The 22260-nt window shown below is 41.2% G+C and overlaps 1 protein-coding gene and 1 pseudogene across 4 annotated transcripts in view; one reads left to right on the top strand and one right to left on the bottom strand.

Annotated features, from left to right (window-relative positions):
* SH3D19 (SH3 domain containing 19) overlaps positions 1-22260 on the top strand; it is a 192616-nt gene that overhangs the window by 5289 nt on the left and 165067 nt on the right. The gene's annotated exons all lie outside the window — the stretch shown is intronic.
* LOC132425814 (serine protease 48-like) lies at positions 19106-21752 on the bottom strand (annotated as a pseudogene).

The raw sequence follows: 22260 nt of genomic DNA, 5'->3' as shown, positions 1-22260 counted from the left end.
GTCGTTGATGTTTACCCTTTCTTCATCATCACAAATGAAAAGCTCATTCTTGTGACATAACTATTTGTGTTCAAAGTGATTTCAACAAATCAAAGGTAAGTTGATGACTCTACATCCTCTTTTTAACCAGGGTGCATCCCTTCATTTTTTTTTTCTTTTTTTAATTTTGCCACTATTCATGCAGTGCTTCTATAAGGTCATTGGCATGTTACATTCTGGGGGCAACTATTTTCCCTCAGATCGTTTCAGCTTTACATTTAATGGTACTTAGAGTCTTATCCTGAGAACTCTTGGGTCTCTCTCAGTTAGCTTTAGCCTCCAGCAATTTACAGCATCTTTCTGGGCCTTAGTTTTTGCCTTATGAATTGAAAGGATGAGGCTTCCAACATTACATTTTATGATTCTAGGGGATGAGGAGGAAAATAACTTCTGACTCGGTTTACAGAAGCCTGCCGGTGTGCAGGGTCCGATCTAGGGGGTGTTTCTCCGGGCTTCTTGTGTTGAGGGAAAAGCCCAAGGTGCCACACTCAAGATGTCGCCTCACTGGGAAAAAGGCAGTCACGTTAGCTTAAGTTGTGCCGCAGGGACCTGCCTTTCAAGATGGGCACTTCACTTCATCAGTGGAGAACATGGGATGTGTTCTGGGGGAGTTTATAATACTGGACATAGGTATGATGAAAGTATTATCCATGAAGTACAAGATGAAAATATATGTCTAGTAGCTTCAGAGCAAAGAGCAGCGTTAAGGTGGGGAGGAAGGAGGCCCGGCCCCCTCGTTTGTATGAAGGTTCAACATCCATTCCTGCCCCTCAGCAGCTGTAGGCCTCACCTTTAGGGACTCTAAGCTTGCCTTTGGGTGGGGATGGGTGCATGGTGGAGGAGGGGTGTACAGGCAGTAAAACATTGTTTTATTTTTTTTTTAAATAAACTTTGTTGTTTTAGAATAGTTTTATAGATTTACAGAAAAATTGTTAAGATAGTACAGAGAGTTCCCATCTACCTCACATCCAGATTTCCCTGTTACTCACATCTCCTTAGTTTTTACCTAATGTCTTCCTGCTCTGCAGGATCCCATCCAGGACACCACATCACATGTAGCTGTTGTGTCTCCTCGGGCGCCTCTTGGCTGTGATGGTTTCTCAGGTTTTTCTTGTGTTTGATGGCCTTGACTGTGTTGAGGAGTACTGACCAGATATTTTGTAGCATGTTACTCTGTGGGGATTTGTGTGATGTTTTTCTCATGTTTAGACTGGACTTCTGGGTGTTTGGGAGGTAAAGTACCATTTTAACCACATATTAAGGGTATAATAACACCATTTATAACTGTTGATGTTGACTCTGATCTCCTGGCTGAGGGAGTGTTTTTCAGGTTTCTCTAGGCCAAGGTTACCACTCCCCGTGCCCGCCCCCCATACTGTAGGAAGTAAAGGAAGTCACTATGCAGAACCCACACTTAGGGAATCAGGAGTTAGGCTCCACCTCCTTGGGGGTAGAATATCTACATACATCTTTTAGAATTCTTCTGCACAGGAGATATCATTCTTTTTTACTCTCACCTTAGTTTCTTCAGGTTCTCCAAACATCTGCCTTGGGATTGTGTTTAGACCCTGCCTTTTGGGGACTGTAAGCTCAATTCCTCCACCCAGTTCTGTCCAGAATATCCCATGTGTGCTGCTGTCTGGCGCTTCCTTTCATAATTAGAAAGGAAGGCATGAAATGAGTATCCAACTTGAGATGACCTGTGACTAAGACTCACTCACACTAGAGTATCAGCAGGTACAATTTTGGAAATGGAGAGGAAGTTCGAGTATGAGAGGAATTTGGAAAAGCCCTGGACTAGGATAATCAAACAATAATGAGATAATATTTATTGTGTGCTAGGTCCCAGGTGGCATTCTAATTGTTTTCCATGTATTTTCCTCACTTAGTCCTCGTACCAACCTTACGAGATATGTGGGATGATTTCCTTCATTTTTGCAGATGAGAAACCGGAGGGGGTGTTTACCCAGAGGGGTAAATAATCTAGTCAAGGTCACGTAGCTAGAAAGCTATGGAGTAGGATTCTGTGCAGACTCCTAGCCAGTATTTATTCTCGTCTTCCTTGGTCAGTGGAACCCTATATTGATGACTGTGGCAAGGTACCCACCTGTGAAACTGCTTCACCCAGCCTACTAATGAGAGGCAAGAAAAAGTTGTTGAGTGTGGTTTCTAGAAAAATTCTTTAAAGGGGACTCAACTGCACAGAATATCCTTTTGCCCTTATCACCTTCCATCCCCCTACCAGGAACAAGGGTGTGTGGCTCACAGCAGCCATCCTTGGTCATGAGGTTATCTTGAGGATGGAAGCCAAGCGCTGAGAATGGTGGAGCAGAAAAATGGATGGAATCTCAGTTTCCAGTGGTAATAGAGTCATCATATGAACTTTTGATTGCCTGCTTCTCCTTTATTTAAGAAAAAATAAACTCTGTCTTATTTAAGCCACTGTTCTCTTAGGTCTTTTAATTAGCAGCTGAATGCAATTCCTAACTGATAAAAGTTCTGACTTGATCATATTTCTCTCTCCTTACCACCAGGCTATTTTTGTTAACATGAGGTTACCTAGGTTCTTGTTGCTATTTTGTACTTTATTATAATGTGACCTTGGACAAATAACTTAAAGACCCCTCCCTTTTTGCATCTTTTGAATGGGAATTATTCATTCTCTAAATACAAGTTTACTATGGGAAACACGCTTTTAAACGTCACGTTCTCATGAGTGATGTACATTTCTTGAAGAGGGTCATGGTCATACTTGGACAAGTTTAAGGGTACTGCAAAGGAAACCTATAGAATCTGAAAACAGTTTTCTGATTTTGTCATTTTGCTGAGTGCCAGGTCTGAATACCTCTCAGGGAACAAATAAATAGAAGCTGTGACAGGAGGTGATTTTGTCCTGCTCTGATATGCATACGAGCAGATTCTCAGTGGCACCACTGATGAGCGTATAACTCATGCCGGGGCTGCTGCGTAGGATTCAGAGTTTGTTTCCGATACGGCTGCCTTCAGTGTACCGGAGTGTTGTTTTCTGAAGATACATTAATCAAGGAATCGCTATCCTGGAAGAAAGGTAAATGCTTTTTCTGAGAGCCGGCCAAGAACAAGGCACAGAAGAAAACATTTGCACATGTGGAGAATAACTATCACCATTTCCAAAGAGTCCTTTGAAACTAGTACAGAGGTGTTCACAAAAAACTGGAAGGCCGCTCCCTCAGCATGGGGCCACCCATGTAAATGACCCTTTCTTGCTTTGTCACCACCCTTGTTTCTTTATTTCCTCACAAGGACCCCCCCCCCCCCCCCCTTAATACACACTAGCTCAGTGGAGATGAGCTATCTGGAGATTATAAGGTAGATTTGTGTCACTCCGTTGAGGTATAACTCTTGCCAGTGGAAGGTGTGGTTTGTAAGTGAAATTCATTTGGAATAAGGCGTGGTATTTCGAGTTTTAAAAGGTGCAGACTTGTGTTTGAATATTACTCTTAATTAGATGCTTAATAATGTGAAATGCCTAATATCACAAACATTTTATCTGTTATGCTGTTCTATTCCTGTTTCTCCTTTCTTCTTGAGGCATTCAACTTTAAAACGTGGTGTGGTATTTCTTGCATTTCTGTAGCAATGGGATCTTTAAACAGTGCTTCTCAAACTTTAATATGCTTACAGATCACCTGGGGATCTTGTAAAGCTGCAGATCTTGATTTAGTAGGTTTGGGGTGGAGCCTGAGATTTTGCATTTCTAACAAGTTCCAGGTGATGCTGCTGCTACTGGTCCCTGGACCACACTTTGAGTTACAAGGTACTCAGTTACCTCTATCTCAGTGCCAGGGTTCTCAGTGCTGGCTGGGCATCAGAATTAAGTGAGGAGTTTTTAAAAAGACCTATACTCATGACCCCACGCTCAGATTTTCCTGATTAATTACTTTTGGAATAGTATCTAGAGAACTGTATTTTGGGAGTTCTATGTGAGGTGAGACTCACTGGCTTAGTGTCCTATTAAAAAATGTGATGTTGAGTGGTTTCAGTGTGCTTTCTTGTAATTTGAACCGTAATATTTTTCCATCATAAGTAATTTACGTTGTGATGCCTTTTAGTCAAACAGAATAAATAAATGGGATCCACCATGCATTTTATACATGGATTTTATTCAGTCCCTCAGTTATCCATAGCCTAAGAAGACTCCACATAAAGAATGATGTAAGGACCTATCATTGAAGTAACTGGAAAGCAACGTATATGATAGTTAACGTTCTTTCAGATTGCAAGAAACGGAGGTCTGTTCTGCTAACCTCAGCTGACGGGAGGCAGCTTATAAGGATACTCCAGTAAGTTGGAAGACACAGGAAGTAGCCTTGGAAGTCATTTGGAAATAAGAGTAGCTCTAGGAAACTGACAGCAAATATTTACCCCCAGAGAACATTCCTTTGTAAGTTGCAAAGGCTGTTATTCTTTATGTTACTAACACCACCATTCTGGTGACTCAGTTCACTTCTGTCTCCTTCCATGGCTTCTGAACTTACCGAATCATTGACTCTTGTTTCTCTTACATACAGTCAGCCTCCCTAAGAAAGAGACTCTTAAGTAGGCTGGCCAATCAGGGTCCTGCACAGAGTGCCCCTTTGGGGCAGGGGTCTCATGCTGGTTGATCTCAGAGGCTAATGACAAAGTATATAGTAGCCAACTTTTCAGGCCCATCCCTGGTCCCTTCTCGTGGTCCCACACGAGAATTTGAGCATCGCCTGCAGCTGATTCTGTCAGATGGCACTCTGGGTCTGGGGGGTGTGCTGAGGTTTCTTAGAATGGAGAGAAGGTAAAATTGGCAGATTCCATGCGGACACTCTTTCAGTAAGGAGTTCCACGAGGGAAGATTTATGTTGTTCATTGTTATAGCCCCGTAACGCAGAACGGTGCCTGGCACGTATATTCAATACATGTCTGTCAAATAGAATAGAATTTTTCAAACGATGTAATGTTGTCTTTATTGTTCGTTTGATTACATTTTATTCTAACCCGAATGCACGGGCAACTGTGGAGAGTGAATTTCTACTCTGCTCGTGGCTCACCGAAGCAATATGCTCTGACGCGCCAGATCTTTACTTGTTGCCGTTTTTTTTTTTTTTTTTTTTGCGGTACGCGGGCCTCTCACTGTTGTGGCCTCTCCCGTTGCGGTGCACAGGCTCCGGACGCGCAGGCTCAGCGGCCATGGCTCACGGGCCCAGCCGCTCCGCGACATGTGGGATCTTTCCGGACCGGGGCACGAACCCGTGTCCCCTGCATCGGCAGGCGGACTCCCAACCACTGCGCCACCAGGGAAGCCCTCTTGTTGCCTTTTTAGCAGTGATGAGCATTAGATGTTTGCCACTTGGCGGCATCAGTACGGCTGGCGTCAGGCTTTGGGATGAGGGGCAGCAAATGGATGTCAAGTCCAGCGCTCGGAGTCCTTCCTAACGGCCTCCGTCTAGGGTAACCTTGGCCGTGGTGGTTTCTCCTCTGGGAGGCGAGTGGCCCCTCCCCATCCAAGGGCGCAGCCATCTTGGGTCCCAGTCGCATCGGCTCTGAAAGGTCAAGTGTGGATTTGGACGTTTGGCCAAGGAAAGGAGGCTACTTTTCAGGTAAAGAAGGAGACACTGGGAAGATGGGAGTCGTTGTTACTTACAGCAGCTGCTGCCTCTTAAAAAGCTCCAAACCCCCTGTCTGTGGGGAATGGGCAGAGGGTGGATGTTAAGGATGTTTTCGAGGAAGGATGGACCCGGCTGACGATGGATGGGATGTAGGGCAGCACAGCGAACGCCAAGTCTAAGGATGCTGACCTGCCCCGACTCGGGAAAAGGAGCTTGAAGTTGGCACCTTCCCAGGAGAGAGGCAGTGATACCCACCATTGAGTACTAAGCCTTGATTAGAGCGCGTTTGCTCTTCATGTGAAATATCACGGCCAATACCCACGTAGCTCTGGGAACAAGCCTTTCAGTAGCTCCTTAAGCTCAAGGATTCTGTAAACCTTGAAGAACGTAATTTGATACTGATCACCTCATAGGTTTCCAATGAATGTTTAGTGAAGGTGTTGAAGAATTAGGGGTTTTAATCCCAATATTCTTCAATTCTTTGCTCTTTTAATTAAAAACTAGATTTCTTCCTCTTGCAGTGGGTTTTTTAAAAGTACCAACTTTTTAGCATGTCTGAACAAAACATTTTATTGATCACTCACCAATTTAGTGCTTAGCGTACGCCAGGAACTCACGTAATCCTTTAACAACACAGAAAGTCAGGTTGTTTTTAATAAGAACAACGAGGCAAAGAGAAATAGAGCTGGGATTTGAAGCCCTGCAGTCTTTTTTCTCCTTTAATTTTTAAATTTACATACAGTAAAGGTGACTTCTTTTGGGTACGTACTTCTGTGAGCTGTGATACACGTACAGATTCTTGTAACCACCCCCATAGTCAGAATACGGAAGTTTCATCACCTCGAAATTCCTGTGCTGCCCCTTGCAGTCATATCTTCTCTATACCATTTAACCCCTGATCTGTTCTATGTCTCTGTAGTTTTGCCTTTTCCAGAATATGATATAAATGGAATCATTTCACCCAGCACATTGTTGTGGAGATTCATTCATGTTAACTGTGTCAATAGTTTGTTCCCTTTTGCTGCTGAGTAGTATTCCATTGTATTAATGCACCACAGTTTGTTTATCCATTTACCTGATAAAGGATATTTAGGTGATTTTCAGTTTTTGGTATTTATGAATAAGCTGCTGTAAACATACAGGTTTTTGCATAAACACAAGTTTTTATTTCTTTGGTTTAAGTACCTAGATGTTGGTTTAATGGGTAATATGTAAGTGTATGCTTAACTTTACAAGAAAATGCCAAACTGTTTTCCAGAGTGGTGCTAAACCATTTTGCATTATTATGAGCAATGAATGAAAGTTCCAGTTGCTCCACACCCTCATCAGCACTTGGTATTATCAGGTTTTTCTCGTTTGCTTTTGTTTTTGTTTTAGCCTTTCCGATAGTTGTGTAGTGATACTTTGTTGTGGCTTTAATGTGTGTCTCCTTAATGGATAATGATGTTGAGCATCTTTTCACGTGGTTAATTGCCATCCATTATGTCATCTTTGGTGAAGAATGTTCAAATCTTTGCACATTTTAAAATTGGGTTGTTTGTTTTCATATTATGGAATTTTAAAGAGTTCTTTGTATATTTTGCATTCAAATTTTTTGTTGGATATGAGATATGAAAATACTTCTCCTAGTCTGCAGTTTATTTTTTCATTCTGTTAACAGTGTCTTTAGCTCTTTGAATATATTGGAAATAGCTGATTTAAAGTCATTGTCTAGTAAGTCCAATGTCTGGGCTTCCACAGGAACTGTTTATATTGATTGCTTTTTTTTTTTCTTTTTCTGTGCATGGGCCATTACTTTCTTGTTTCTTTGTGTGCCTCATAATTTTTTGTTGAAAATTGGACATTTTGAATATTACAGGGTGGCAACTCTGGAATCAGATTCTTCTCCCTCCCCAGGGTTTGCTATTGCTGCCTATTATGATTGTTGTTGCTTGTCTAGTGATTTTTCTGAACTAATTTTGCAGAGTGTGTAATTTTTGTGTGATGTGAGGCACTGAAGTCTCAGTTTCATTAGCTTAGTGGTCAGCTAGTGATTGGACAGAGTTTTCCTTAAATGAATGCCTAGAACCAAAAAAAAATCTCCCAGTCTTTGCAGGGGGCTCTGTGTGTGTATCACAGCACACCTTCAATTCTCAGTCAAGCAGTGTACAACTAACCTTAGCCTTCACTTTCTGCTTGTGCAGAGCCTGTAGTTCAGCCAGAGCTGAGGTTAGGGCCCTCTCAGATTCTTTCTGAGCATGCCCTCACCCTGGGAATGCACATGGACTTCTAGATTCCTAGGAATATGTGGGACCTTTTCAAAGCCCTTATTTCCCAAAGCATCTCATCCTTCAGCCTTTCCCCCCAACTTCTTTGGTTAGTCTGTGGTTTGCCCCAGCTATTATCCATTGCCTCATGCAGCAGCAACAAATATATTTATTTGCCTGTAAATGATATCAGTAAGCTTTCTCGAGCTAGCCACTTTTCAGCACTTGGAGAGTTTTGAGTTGGGCAAGATAAAGGCAAGTCTTTTGTGCTGGTCTTCCAGGGTTCCACCGGACAAATCAAAGCAAATTATTATAGTTCTTTGTGAATGAGGTCTTTTCTGCTCCCTCTGGTACTGGTACTGGTACCAGTACCAAGAGTGTAGGCTGTTATTTTCAAGGGCAGTCTATTATTTTCAAGGCTTCCACTGAGCTGGAGAATGGGGGATGGGACCAGGGTAAGTTAAAATGCCACAAAACTTGCTACTGCAACCAAAACCCAGCTAGTTTTCCTTGATTAAGTGTTTCACTGTGCTTAAGTGCATCAGGTGGTTGCTGAAAGCTTTTGCTTAGTTTTCAGTGTTCAAAAAGGGTTGATTCTGCCAGTTTTCTGCCAGTTTTAAATTGCTTTTATGGAGGACAGACTTTTGGAGTTCTTTACTCTCTGTCACTGATGTCCCTAAAGTATGGATTAAAAGAAAAACTGATTAGGATTGTTGGTCTTTTTATGAGCAAATTGGCCCAAGTTTTCCCAATAAAATACCAAACGAGAAAGTATGGATAGTCTTACTCATTTTTGAAGTGTTTGCACATCCCACAGTAGCATCATCAAGGTATTTGAGGAGCCTCACTCATCTGGTGACAGTGCTGGGGTCAAGACCCTCCATTTAAACCCTGCATAGGCAGCTTGCTTTTCTCAGTTCCAGGCCACAGACCACACCTAACCTGTCTGTTGCTTTTTAAAACATGATTTTCAAGGGATATCTGGTCAGGAAACCTATATTCCTCTTTGTTTCTGAAAGAATGACTTAGAGAAGGTAGCTTTATTGCACTCTCCTGATATAAATCAGTCATGGGTTAACACTGGGGAGTGGAATTGAGGAGGGTGTGGAGTGTTTAACTTTATATACTTCTGTATTCAGTTTCCTCCAATGACTATTATTTTGGAAATTAAAAGAAAGGAAAATAAATGAAAAATACCATGTGAAATAATTGCCTTCTGGTCTAGTGTATTTGTTGCTCATTTTGTGGTATGTTTTTAAACCTGTTTTGCCTTAAGATGAGTTACTGCAATGACCATAGCAAATGCTGTCCTGTTGATAAAAGAAATGATTGATAAGTATTGGAGAAAATGACAGTAGGAAGGAAGTATATAATTGCGTTTCCTCTGAAGATCATTTTTCAGACACTGGCTAATTTATCATTCGTTCACCTATTCCATCTTATGACATTCACTTGTTTTTATGAAAGCCATAATCACTTGAAAAGCAAATCCTCATCTATAACCACACTGTTGAAAGCTGTTTAACATAATCAAAACCTACCCTTAGCGTTCTCCGCCTTATTTTTTGCTGTGTATTTCATCTCCACGTTGTGATGCAACAGAACCTGTTCTAAACCAATAGATTGAGGAGACCTGCATTGTAATGCTCAGCTTGCCACCAGCCAGCTGTATGTCCTTGATTTAATCTCTCTAGGTCTTAGATTCCTCATTGACAATATGAAGGATTTAGACCAGGGATCTGGAAACCATTGCCCTGTGGACCAAATCTGGCTCACTGCCTGTTTCTGTAAATAAAGTTTTATTGGAACACAGTCACGCTCATTCTTTTATATATTGTCTATGGCTGCTTTTGTGCCGTATCTGCAGAGTTGAGTAGTTGCAACAGTGTCTGTACGGCTTGTGAGCCTAAAATATTTACTGTTTATCCCTTAACGGAAGAAGTTTGCCGACTCCAGACTATCAGCTTTTCTTTCAGGTTAGAAGTTCTCTGTTTCCGTTTTGGGATACTTGGGCCAACTATTTCTTTTTTCCCATCAGATTGCTTCTTAGCAGATCACCAGAAAATTTCAACTGGAGGAGGGGAAATACAAATCATACATTGTTATTTGTTAAACACCTATATCCATCATACGTCTGTCATATTTTGTTAATGCTGTGGTTACAAACAACCTCTAAAGCTCAGTATCTTATGACAGGTATATTCAGAGGTGAGCTACAGCTCAGCCTCACTTGTCTTCTTCATTCTGGGATCCTGGCTGGAGGAGCAGTTCCTAACTGGGAAAAGGAGCCATGGACAAACGATGTGCCGGCTTTTAAAACTTCTGCTCAGAAGTGGCATATATTACTTCTACGCACATTTCTTTAGCCAGCTGGGTGTTAGTGGTACAGGGAAGGATAATCCTTCTGTAGGACACCCTGCAAGTCACCTGGTACCTCGAGTGGGTGGCTGGCTCATCCTTCTGCAGGGAGAGCTGTGGAACACTGAGAATAACGTCATCTACCACAGCCTCCTTAAGGGTTCCCTGGTGTGAGCAGACTGAAACTAATGGCAAAAACTTGGTTTCAGAATTCTTTGTGTGTTATATTTTTCATGAACTCTCTGCAATTAACAAGTAACTAGAAATTGGCCCGTTGACCTTTTGGAATATATTCTAAATCTCTCAATGTGCATATTTAATAAATGCTCATTGTAAGAATGTAGTATCTGTTTGGATTTCTCTTTTATAGACTCCTGATGTTTTTAACTTATAATTCTCACCCCTAAGCTGTCTTACCAGGGTTCCATATAATGACACAACTCAAGTTGCCCCAGCCAGAAACCTGGGTGAAGTTCTTAACTTCCTCCCTCCCCATGATTACTTATATCTAACCAGTCAGTTACCAGAGTCTATTGAATACATCCCGTAGGTAGCCCTTGACTAAGTCCCCTTCCCTCCATCCTCATTGCTACCATCCCTGTCCAGGCATCTCTCACCATGCACAACAGCCTTGTAACTAACTAGCCTTTCTACCTCCTGACTTGCTTGTCTGTAATCCATTCTCTACACAACCACTGAAGTGATTTTTCTAAAATGCAAACTGATCATGTTATTCTGTATTAAAACCTTTCAATGTCTTATTTAATCTTCCCCTTAAAGCTCAAATTTCTTAGCATGGCCTTGAACCTTTTTTTCCTTTTTTTTTTTTTTCTGGGAATTCCCAGGTCTGTCCTCTTATACTTAGCTTACATTCATGGCTGGAAAAATATAATCTTTCTTCTAGAAAGATTTTTCTAGAGCATATTTTATGAACTCACATAGTTTGGCAGACGTTTTTCACTTGTAGAGATTCAAACACTTGATAAAAAGCATTGTGCAAAGCTGACTGTGTGCAGTATTGAGGATGCTCCTGTCCTGATGCTCAGTGGATTGCTCCTTCTTGGAAGGGCTTGGATAAGCCAGATCGGCTCCAGAGAAAGGCAGGTTGACACAGTTTTGTTTTACTTTCTTTGTGACCTGTTTTTAGAAGTTTAAAATGTGCCCATTTTGGAACTAGTCATTTATTGGCCCTCTTTAAGTGAGCTAACATATTTTTCCTTATGATACCAACTCAGCAACTTCAGACAAAAAGAATGTGAAGCAAATGCATTTTTTAAAAATACCATCTCCTCTAGGTCTTTCATGTTAGCTCTCTGTTTCAGAAATAAAAATAGCTTCATTGAACTCATAGGGGGATAGTAGAAATCCAAATACTTGCCTTTGAAGATGCTCTAGTGAATTTAATTTTTCAGGCAAAAATGTTTTCATTATTTAAAATTCATTGACACAAAATTTCTTTGATCAACCAACTGCTATCCTTCTTTTTATCTAGCCTAGTTGTGTGGAATTTTTTTTTTTTTTTTTTTTTTTTTTGCGGTACGCGGGCCTCTCACTGTTGTGGCCTCTCCCGTTGCGGAGCACAGGCTCTGGAGGCGCAAGCCCAGCGGCTATGGCTCACGGGCCCAGCCGCTCCGCGGCATGTGGGATCTTCCCGGACCAGGGCACGAACCCGTGTCCCCTGCATCAGCAGGTGGACTCTCATCCACTGCGCCACTAGGGAAGCCCTATGTGGAATTTTTAATAGAAGGAATCAAAAGTCTCAACTCTGAAGCTTTGCAATTGTTGTAACCAGCTTTCTGTTATCATAAGCTAATTTTAAAAAGCAAGCTTAATCAAAGAAAAAATCAAGGTTAAAAAAACCTGTATATCTGTATAAACATTTAAAAAGGAGTCAGAGGTGTGTTGGCCACATCTTTAAGCAAGAGGAGAACATGTAAAGGGTGATAATGATGAACACTGGGTACATGGGGATTTGAACTTCCTGTGTTAAATATTTCTGTAACATTGTGGGTTTTTTTTTAATAAGCAGAATTAGGAAAAAGAATTTTTTTAAAAAGATTTTTTTTTTTTAAATGAAGAGTTACTTGGTTTCCTCCTCCTTAGGGAGGGAACAATCATCAGAGTTAGAACAGGCTGCTTTGTGATTACTTACACTATTCTAGAGGTTCCATGAGTATAGAGGTTCTTGACCATCTTGAAATTTCATGAAAAAAATGTTGTGTTTGTGCATGAGTGCTTTTTTGGGATGCAGGGTTAGAGTAATGTGGGAAAGAGGGTCCATAATTCAAACAGATTCTTCTAATTTTTTTTTCTCTGGTCCTGCCCTCTCTGAGCTCCAGACTGCCTCCTCAGCATCTCTACTTGTATATCTAATAGACATCTCAAATCTAACATGTATGTATGTTTCCCATTGCTGCTGTAACAAATTGCTACAAATTGTCCTACAGTTCTGGAGGTCAGCAGTCTGGAATCAGTTTCACTGGGCTAAAATCAAGGTGTTGGTAGGGCTGCGTTTTATCTCCAGGCCTAAGGGAGAATCATGTTTGCCTTTTTAAAATTTCTGTAGGCCAGCTGCACTCCTTGGCTTGTGGCCCCTTGCTCCATCCTCAAAGCCAGCAGCATAGCATCTTTGTTCCTCTCTTCCTTCTGCTTCCATTCTTCTGCATAGTCTCATAAACACCTCTGACTCTGACTCTCCTGCATTCCTCTTTAAAAAGATTTGGGATTACATTGGGCCCACCTGGATAATCCAGGATAATCTCCAGATCTCAACATACTTAATCATATGTGCAGAGTTGCTTTTACCAGGTAATGTAACATATTTACAGGTTTGGGGATTAGACAGGGACATCCTTGGGGGCCATTATTCAGCCTGTCACTGCATTTGATAGCCCAGAAAACTGTTCCTCCTCCAGCCCTCCTCATTTTATTTAATAGTATGGCTGTTCTCAGGCCACTAACCTAGCAGTCATTCTTTTTTTTTTTTCATCTTTATTGGAGTTAAAGATTGCTTTACGATGGTGTGTTAGTTTCTGCTTTATAACAAAGTGAATCAGTTATACATATACATATGTTCCCATATCTCTTCCCTCTTGCGTCTCCCTCCCTCCCACCCTCCCTATCCCACCCCTATATACACTACCATACGTAAAATAGATAGCTAGTGGGAAGCAGCGGCATAGCACAGGGAGATGGGCATAGCACAGGGAGATCGGCTCGGTGCTTTGTGACCGCCTAGCAGTCATTCTTGATTTCTCTTTTCAAATCTTTATCTTTCCCATCCTCCTATTCCAATTACCACCCTCACTCCCATCACCCACATCCAATCCATCGAGTCACATCTGAATCCAATCAAAATGTTATCACAGTCCTACCCAACTGTGTCTAGAATCTGTCCTCTTCTAATTTCCACTAAAATCAGGATGCCTTTAGCAGTTTGGAGCTTAGGGCCTCATCCCATCCTATTCTTTTTACTCCTGGGTGTTAATTATCAAAGTTAATTATGGTACAGGGCAGTGTGGGCTAGGTGTCATAAGAGTGGCACAAAGAGCCACGGGACTAGACTTCAGTCACTTTATTCCAACCACACGGAGATGGGAAGTGAAGACTTACATGGTAGAAGACACTGTGGAGAGAATTTGGATTGGTTGAGGATAACTATCCTGGAAAGCAATTAGAATTTCCCATTAAAAGGCTTCCCTGGTGGTGCAGTGGTTGAGAGTCTGCCTGCCGATGCAGGGGACGCGAGTTCGTGCCCCGGTCCGGGAAGATCCCACGTGCCACGGAGCGGCTGGGCCTGTGAGCCATGGCCGCTGAGCCTGCGCGTCCGGAGCCTGTGCTCCGCAATGGGAGAGACCGCAGCAGTGAGAGGCCCGTGTACTGCAAAAAAAAAATAATAATAATAATTTCCCATTAAAGATTTCAGTCTTCTTTTATTCTTATGACGGTGAACATTTCCTCTCAATTATTGATTGTAGGGAATAAAATTAATCTCTGGTTATTTTGAATGACTCCTTCCCTTCCCTTCCTTCCTGAAGAAGGAACATGTTTAACAGAATTCTCAGGCAACTGATTTCTAGTATGTAAATAAACTGTACGTAGTCAAATTTGGTGTAGGGACTATTATAGCTTCAGGATGAAGCCAAGCATCTGAAAAGGTAAAATACCCATTGTTGAAATAGTATAAAAATAAAGCGTCCACAGTTTATTATTCTGAATCCTTTTTCTGTAATATTGCTACATGTTGGGGGTGACTTTACAATTTAATGAAATAAAGAAAAAAATGGGCGATTACTTGAAATAGTCTATTTGTTATATGAATAGAAGACCTGGAAGTAACTGTATTTCCTCACTTTTGGGGGAAAAAAAATTCTGGTTGGATTTCAGCAGCCTTAGTGTATAGCTTTATTTGTTAAATGAGACCTTAGCAAATCCAACCTTAATTAAAATTCCTCAAGACAAGAAAATGAAAATTGGAGCATATTAAAGCAGATATTCCAAGGAATAAAGTATTCTGCAAATTAAAATAGATTTTTAAGGCAGAAAGGCTATTGAGCCCACCTTCAAAATAAGATGTAAAGTTGTTCCTATTAATTTTCTCCTCATTTGGTCAGTAGTGGTATGGACTAAATTCGTTACCAGTAAGTGTGACATTTTAGTTTTGTGAATACAAATGTTTATTGATTTTTTGGTCCTCCAGTAATGTGTTACCAGTTGCTGTACTCATATATTGGGTTAAGCTTTATATTTTGTGTTTCAGCAATGGAAACAGAAAATGTATGTAGTTATTTTGAGCCTTTTCTTGAAATACAATCACAAGAATTATTTAGAAGATCTTTAGAAAGCCCTAAATACACCATAGACCAGTTGTTTTTTGTATAAGCAGGAAAAAAACTTCCCTGCTCATTTTTTAAAAAAATACTTTATTGAGATATAATTCACATACCGTATACTTCACCCATTCCCTGTTAGTTTTTAAAACCATTTCCTAGGGTCCTTTCAGTGTGTTTTCCAGATATTTACTGCCTCCTTTAATAATCAACAGATTGATTGGGTTGAGGTATACCAGAGAAGGGCATTCCAGGTATAGAGGACAGATTAAATAAGGCCTTGAGGTGGAAATGGGAGGAAGGAATGAGAAAAATATTGCTCTGGGTAAGAAGGGAAAAAACAAATAGGGAGTAAGGTAGGTGTCTTAGTGATGAATTATAAAGTAGATGGTAAAAAACTTGGGCTTGTGCCACCTTGGTTCACGGGGCCTTATTATAAGGGTGCTGCAGGTAGGGGACAGGGAAAACAGGAAACAGCCCACAGCCTCCTGGAATCGAGCCTTCCTCACTGATGTTCAGGTGCCGTAGTCCTCTGGTGTTTTGCTTGTTAGCTCACTGGGGTTGATTGTCTTTCTCTCTGCTTCTTGTCTAGTTCTGCTACCATCCAGCTACCCTGTGTACCATCCTAGCTCCCTCACAGCCTCTGCAAACTCCCATGAGCAGTGGTGTGGGATCGTCTGTTCTTCTATTCTTTGATCATTCCCCTGCTCTCAGCCCTCAATACCTTCCCATTCCACCGAGAATGTGATTCAGAGCCCTTACTGCGGCTCCTAGGGCGCTGCTCCCCCTCTGCTCCCAGTTGCCAGCCCTGTCCCCCGCCCTCCGCTCAGCAGTGACCTCTGTTCGAGCTCACACACACACAGCTGTGTGCTAACTCATCCTCCCACCTCAGGACCTTTGTACTTGCTGTTCTGTCTACCTGGAAGGTTCTTTCTCAGGTATTTGTTTTGCTTCCCTCCTTCATGCGGGCCTCTGTAAATGTCAGCTCCTTAGAGAAACTTCCTTGACCACCTGACCTAAAGTGGAGTCCCACACCCTGATACCTTATCTGCTGCTTCTGTGTTATCTTCCTTTATCAGACTTTCTTGTACTTGGCATTATAATAAATATTTACAGTTGACACTCCATAACCAGAGTTTTGCATCTGTGGGATTGGTTGAATCCACGAATGTGGAACCTACAGATTTGGAGGGTCAGCTTACTGTGCCATTTTATATAAGGAACTTGAGCATCTGCAGATTTTGGTACCCCTGGAGGTACTGGAACAAACCCCAGTGGCTACTGAGGGAGGACTGTATTTTGCATTTGGTTATTGTCTCTCTCCCCCACTGGAATGTAAACTCCTTGAAGGCAGGCTTGGTTCACTGTATATGTTGCGGTATCCTCAGTACCTAGAACATACCTGGAACATGGTGGGCACTTAATATTGTTGATTGCACACTGACATACTGTAGGGCCCATTTTCAGACTTCGCATGAGAAGGGGTCTGTTGGATTGTCCAGTATTTAGTGCATCTGTTGGGTAAGATGCTAGGCCAACCTGCCCCCCTACCTGCTAGGCAGCTCTTTTTTTTTTTTTTTTTTTTTTTTTTGCGGTATGTGGGCCTCTCACTGTTGTGGTCTCTCCCGTTGTGGAGCACAGGCTCCGGACGTGCAGGCTCAGCGGCCGTGGCTCACGGTCCCAGCCGCTCCACGGCATGTGGGATCCTCCCGGACCGGGACACGAACCCGTGTCCCCTGCATCGGCAGGCGGACTCTCAACCACTGCGCCACCAGGGAAGTCCTAGACAGCTCTTAAGTCAGGTGGTCGTCCCTAGTAAGTCCAGCCAGTAGTGGTCAGGTCAGTGAGGTCATGTGGTCTTCTTCTATAGTTATCCCTTTCTTCCCACTTGAATGGCCTGGTTTCTCCAAAAGGTTTACATTTCAACTCTTGGTTCAGGAGAAAATTTTGTCAGGTTCCCATGCTGTGGAACAATTGCTTCCTAAGGGTCTGGAGGAATGATAGGAAGCAGTGTTTTGGCTTTCTGGACCTTCTTTATGGCCCCTTGCCATGTCATTCTGACTCATACATTTGTGTGTTTTCTCTTCCTATTTGTTCTTCTCCAGTTCTTGGTTTTAGTCTGTCCTTTCTCCTCCATTTTCCTTTCTTGCCCCTCCTTTCTCTTTTTCTTTTCTCTCAGCTGCCATCTTGCTTTGCTTTGTATCATTCCAGAGCTTGCTTAGCTTGAATTATTGTCTCTGAGAAAGATTTCAGTTTACCTGCTTTGTGTACTCTTTGTTCCTTTGTGCCTTATAGGTGGAGAGAGGTAAGAAAGAGAATGGGGCCAAAACATTCTTTCCTTCATCCTTTTATTTAAACTGTATTTGAAAACCTACTTTGTGTAAGACATTGTGCCAGGTTCTGGGCTACCTCAGTAAACAAAACGTCCTTAGTTGGGGAGACAAAGAGATTGTGTGTTTATTTCTCATTCATTCATTCACTCATTCAACAAATACTTATTAAGACTGGAATATAGTGGTTGGCAAAAGCAAAAATTCTTCTTCTCATGGACCTCATTGCATTTTGGTAAGACAGACATACATTAATTAGACAGTTACACAAATGAATGTTAAATTACACCTGTGTTGAGTCCTATCAAGGAGGACACCATAGTGCAAGACTGTATATTGGGGGGATTTGTTCTTGTCAGGAGAGCTGGGAACAGCTTCCTTGAGGAAGTGAAGAATGAACTGAGATCAGTAAGACTTAACTACGCAAAGACAGCAGGGACGGGGAAATAGCAGATACAGAAGTCTGGTGCTGAGAAGGGGCTTCTGGAGCATTTGAGGAAGTGGGAGTGTAGAGAGCAGGTGGGGTGAGGCCAGATGAGGCTGACGAGGCAGCCTGGGATCAGATCCAGCAGGGCTTTGTAGGTCCTGTTAAGGACTTTGGTTCTTATTCTTTGAGCAATGAGATGCCTTTGAAGTGTGGTAAACAGGAGAAAGGAGGAGAAAAGCATTTTAAAAATCTTTATTTTAAAACACTAGTCTGAATTCTGTGGAGAACAAATGCACTCGAGCATAGGTGTGAGTGACGGTAAGGAGGTGGGAACAGCAGTTGGGAGGCTGTAGTGGCAGCCTGGAGGAGAGGTGAGGTTCAGGGTTAGCAAGGACTTTAACTTTCCAAACCTACCCTCACTTCCTGTTAAATGTATTTATTTATCCAAAAACATTGTTTTTCAAGTTGACTTACCCCAAAAGACACAGATGCAACAAAACTTAAATTCATTCAAATGAGAAATGAAGGATGATTGAAATCAAAAGGAGTATGAGTAGAATTATACCAGAGAGTATAGGATAAAGATAATGACTGAAATCATGTATAAAACTTAGCTCTGAGCTCCTGGAAGCCTAGGCAGAAAAGGAAATAGTATAGGTCACATGATTGTTCAACAAAAAGAAGCACACTAGTTAAGCAAGGGAAATAATCTTTTCCTTATAAACATTTAAAGTACTTTATTAAGAAGTAAAATTAACCTGGATAGGTCCAGATTATTGAAACCCAAAACCTCAGCTCTTGAGATTATTGCCTTACTCCATTTTTGGTGGTAGGTATTTCAAAAAGTAAACATTTCAGAAATATTCAGAGCTGAACTACATACATGGATTTCTTATTTGATGACTTGTTACAGAGGGGAAGCACAAAGTGCAGAGAAAGTAGAGAAAGACCAGATAAGATGCTCAGAATGCAACCTATGGGCACGAAGTAAACCCATAATGTACCTTCTTGAGGACCTTCCCATTTGCTTTCCCAGATACTTTTTTTGTTGCCTGCTTCTGTCGCCATTTCATTTGTGTCTGTAAATACTTCTTCATGGAAGGCATCCCTCCTGCCTTGCAAGACGCATAGTCAGGGACAAAGAATGCCATGCACAGAAGCGGCATTCTTATTTCTCAGTTGTTCACATTCCAGCCAGTGAAACCTCCTTCCAGAATCAAGAATCTCAAAAACAAAATCATTTCTTATTTTAATGAAGTCATCCAGAGTTCCCAGCGACTCTCCTTGTGAGTTCTCTGCCCCTGGGGCTTCTTCTCCACGCATTCCTTCCTAGCCCCGTACTTGGCCAGGAGCTTCAGCTACACTGCCTGCTCTCCCAGTAAAATGTTAGGCCCAAAGGCGCAGGAGGGTCCCAGGAGAGCCAGAGACAGCAGTACAGTAGGGAGCAAGAAGTCAGATAAGTCCAGGTTGTTGGCATCCAAGGCCTCAGCTCTTGAGATAATGGACGTAATCCATTTTTGGTAGTAGGTCACGTTGGTGTAGACCCCAGGAAAAGAAAGACCACATCCTGTTCCCCAGCTTGACGATCCTATCTGGATCCATATACCATCAATATGACGTGACAGAGGCCCTCCAGAATCACCCTAAGGAAGAGGTAAAGGTCATGAGCCTAGTGAAGAAGGACCATGAAGAGGAGCGTGGTCACAGGGGTGGAGGTTCCTTTGAATGGGGCAGTGGAGCCCATGGAGCTGTAAAAATCCGGGGGCAGCTGGACTTCCCACTGACATGGAAATTTAGAATCATAGAATCTGAAATTGGCAGAGACCTTAGCTAAATATATCAATAGTTTCAAACTACTCATCTCTGATTGAAAAGAAAGAAATAGGATGAGTTTTTCCCTAAATTCATTCAGTTGAATGAACTGTCCTTAGTTTTCTATTTTTAGGTCCTTTTTTAGTGTTAAGATAATGCTCTCATATAAAATGGTGGTGACAGTAGTTGGTGATCTATCTCTCAATCTTGCTATTATTTTGGTAACAGCTTTATTGAGATATAATTCACATACTGTACAATTCACCCATTTAAAGTTCAGTTTTAGTATATTCACAGTGTTGCTCAACCATTACCACAACCCATTTTTGTCACCCCCCCAAAAAAAGCTCCATACGCTTTAGCAGTCACCCTCATTTCCTCCCATTCCTTCCAGCCCTAGGCCAACCAGTTACCTACTTTCTGCCTCTGTGAATTTGCATATTATGGATATTTTGTATAAATGAAACTATATATGACCTTTTATGTCTGGCCTCTTCCACTTAGCGTACTGTTTTCAAGGTTCATCCATGTTATGTCGGTAGCATGTGTAAGTACTCCATTCCTTTTTATGGCTAAATAATATTCCATTTTATTGACATACCACATTTTGTTATCTAGTCATCGGTTGATGGTCAGTTGGGTTGTTTTTACTTTTTGGCTATTATAAATAATGCTGCAATGAATATTCATGTACAAATTTTTATATGGATGTATTTTCCATTTCTCTTGGGTGTGTACTTAGGAGTGGAATTCCTGGATCATATGGTAAGTCCATACTTAACCTTTTGAGGTTTTCCAGAGTGGCTGCACCATTTTACATTCTCACTAGGTATGTGAATGTTCCCATTTCTCCACATTCCTTGCCAACTCTTGTTATTATCTGTCTTGCTTATAGCCATCCTCCTGGGTGTGAAGTTGTGTCTCATTGTTGTTTGATTTGTAAATAGTGAATATACAGACAGGAAATTTTTGCAGAGATATAGAAAAATGCGTGTGAGTGAGGCGGGAGGGAGGGAAGGAGGAAGTAAAACCCAAATGGTCATTCTAGAACTAAAAAATAAAATATCTGAAATAAAAATTTCACTAGATGAACTTAACAGTAAAATGTAGTTGGCAGGAGAAAGAAGCAATGATTCTGAATATAGATTAAACTATCCAATTTGAAAACAGAAAAAGGTAAAAATAAAATATCAGGGACTTATGTGAAAATATCAAAAGTTGTAACTTACAAATTTTCAGTTTCACCCAGAAGGGGAAAAGAGAGAAATAAGGCAGAATAATAGTTGAAGAAATTATGAATGAAAATTTCCCAAGTTTTGATGAAAGGTAAAAGAGTAGATTAAAAAAACAAGTCAGTGAATCTCAAATAGGATAAAGACAAAGACAGTCACACCTAGGACATGACATTCAAACTTCTAACAATCACATATGAAGGAAAGTGTATTGAAAGCCACCAGAACAAAACACATCCCACCCAGTGGAGGAAGACACAAATGATTGCTGAATTTTCATCAGACACTTATGATCAGGAGACAATGGAATGACATCTTTTAAGTGTACAATGAAATGTTTCTTACTTCAAAAAATTAAAAAATTGGCACTTCTATGTCAACCTCTTAATATATTTATAAAAACATATGAGACTGTGAAAATCCAAGCACCAGTGGTTAGCATTGCTCTAGATCAGTAGTTGAAGAGATTAAATTAATAGATAAAGGTTAAGTGACTTATCCAGGTTAACACAGAATTATCGTCGGAACATTTGTCTCCTGATTCCCAATTCACTGTTGTTTACAGATGGGCAAACCTGGATCCAAATTAAGATCTCATGTTAAAATAAAATAATTTCAAGAGCAAACCCTGACCTGGCAAGTATCCTTTCTTTTCTCAAGATCACCAGCACAAAGCGTGCTTTCCTGGATGACAGGCTCTGTTTGTGGTAGGAGGTAACCCACCGGGTTGTAGATTATTTCTCAATGCTGGTGTTCAGTGATGGGTATTTCTGCTTCTTGGAGGATGGTAGGGTAGTCAGAATATGTAGAGATAAATAGGAGTGAAAGGAAAAGCAGCCTGGAAAGGTGCAGGGACAACATTCAGTCATGATATGCAGACATCTCTGAATGGGAATCCAAAAGCAGAACACAGTCACTTTCCAATCATGTTGGCTAATGGAAGAGGTTTTTTTTGGTACAGTTAATCTAAAACAATGGATAATTCAAAATTCTATTTGTTTGGGGCTTTTCTAATGTGCCATGTGGGGCATTCCTAATGTTCTAAATAAAGAGAAGTGCTGATACATTTTGATTAAGTAAAGACGTGAGTATTCTACAGTATTCTAAAACTTTTTCCTTTCTCATTTTTCTGCTCCCAGATCATTTCCTGTCTTTACTTTATCCTGGGAAAGAGTGACACAACACAACACTTTAAAAACAGATTTAAAGTACTAGACTCTTTCCAACCTTACATCAGGCTTGTTAACCTCTGTTTCAGAGGGGTAATTGTGTGTTCAGATTGTTAGTATTAAAAAATAAATTAAATAAATAAATTGTTAGTATCTTTTCTTGCTGCTATAGCTAGACTCTAGGCAGGATATAAGAGTAA

This window comes from Delphinus delphis, chromosome 5 (genome assembly GCF_949987515.2).
Source record: "Delphinus delphis chromosome 5, mDelDel1.2, whole genome shotgun sequence".
NCBI lineage: Eukaryota > Metazoa > Chordata > Mammalia > Artiodactyla > Delphinidae > Delphinus > Delphinus delphis.
The sequence above is the reverse complement of the archived record's forward strand: the minus strand, read 5'-3'. Positions and strand labels throughout refer to the sequence as shown.